Source organism: Cyprinodon variegatus, unplaced genomic scaffold, assembly GCF_000732505.1.
Source record: "Cyprinodon variegatus isolate N-32 unplaced genomic scaffold, C_variegatus-1.0 Scaffold5648, whole genome shotgun sequence".
Lineage (NCBI taxonomy): Eukaryota > Metazoa > Chordata > Actinopteri > Cyprinodontiformes > Cyprinodontidae > Cyprinodon > Cyprinodon variegatus.
In genome coordinates this window covers 550-1,720 of record NW_015156101.1, presented here as the reverse complement: position 1 = coordinate 1,720, position 1,171 = coordinate 550, and the positions used below count along the sequence as shown (strand labels likewise).

The 1,171-nt window shown below is 41.2% G+C and overlaps 1 long non-coding RNA gene across 1 annotated transcript; it reads right to left on the bottom strand.

Annotated features, from left to right (window-relative positions):
- Positions 1-308: 308 nt before the first annotated feature.
- On the bottom strand, positions 309-909 carry LOC107081495. The gene is made up of 3 exons (XR_001481084.1): positions 787-909; positions 676-707; positions 309-413 (listed from the first exon to the last, which is right to left on the bottom strand). It is a non-coding gene; the product is annotated as an uncharacterized LOC107081495 (long non-coding RNA).
- Between the last annotated feature and the right edge of the window lie 262 nt (positions 910-1,171).

Below are 1,171 nucleotides of genomic sequence, written 5' to 3'. Positions count from 1 at the left end.
TAAAGAGGTTAATATAAAAAATATTTTTTGTCCGATTCATCGATTAATCGAAAAAATAATCGGCCGATTCATCGATTTTTAAAATAATCGTTAGTTGCAGCCCTAATGTATATACATATACACACGTATATATAAACATATATATGTGCAAACATATATATAGATATATACACACATATATAGACACATACATACACATATACGTATATATATAACCCCCGCTCAGGTTGTGAGTGTAATATTCCTGCTTTGAGGTTAGTCTACTTTAGACAATAATTCTAATTAAAGAGTCTTTTAAAAAAACTTACCTTCACTGCACGCTGCTTATTCTTATTATCATCATCATCATCATCTTCTTCTTCCTCCTCTTCTTCGCTCTGCCCTTGGCTGAGAGCAGCAAAGATGTTTCCTGTCTAAAAGAGAGAAAGAGGATTTTATACGTGACAAGGGGGGGGGACTTTAGAATTAAGCAGACTTTATCATTTTGTACACAGAGTGTATACAAAAGACATTTCTTTCCAGGGGGAAGAGGGGAGAACATCTATTTTTTATTTTTTTTCCCCGTTTGGTCTATGGCAGTAAAGAAGGGGGCGGGGCTTATGGCAAAGACTCCGCCTCCCTAGCCCCTCAGGCCCATGCAGCCTGAGGGCATTTATCAGGAGGAGAGAAACGAACCTTCTTCTTGTTTCTTTTGTTTGAGATGAATCCTGCAGAGAAAGAAGAAGGAATCAATGTTTCCATCAGAGAACAGAGAGAAGCTCACAGACTCATCCCAAGAAAACAAACCTGATTCGTCTTCCTCGTCGCTCGCTTGTACCGAAAGCTTTTTCAAAGTCGTCATGACCTCCTTCTCATCGTCATCTTCTTCCACACCTTTACCTTTCCGTCGCTCCTTTTTTTTCTGGGGCTACAAACAGCAGAACATCAGCAAGGCTGCATCGCTTCTAAACTGTTACATCGTCATTAATCATCACAGTCCAGCTCAGACTGTCTGGGTGATCCTCATGAATTCTCTCTCTATGCCCTGAAAGAACTAGAAACCATGAGAGGTCAGAGATCACCTGACCTTTCCAGGAAGCACCTGTCCTGACTGCGCAGCGCAGTAAACCATACACCCACCTTCTCTGTTCAGTGAGCCGTGATGTGAGGAAGAGCGCGACCAAAGTGGAGA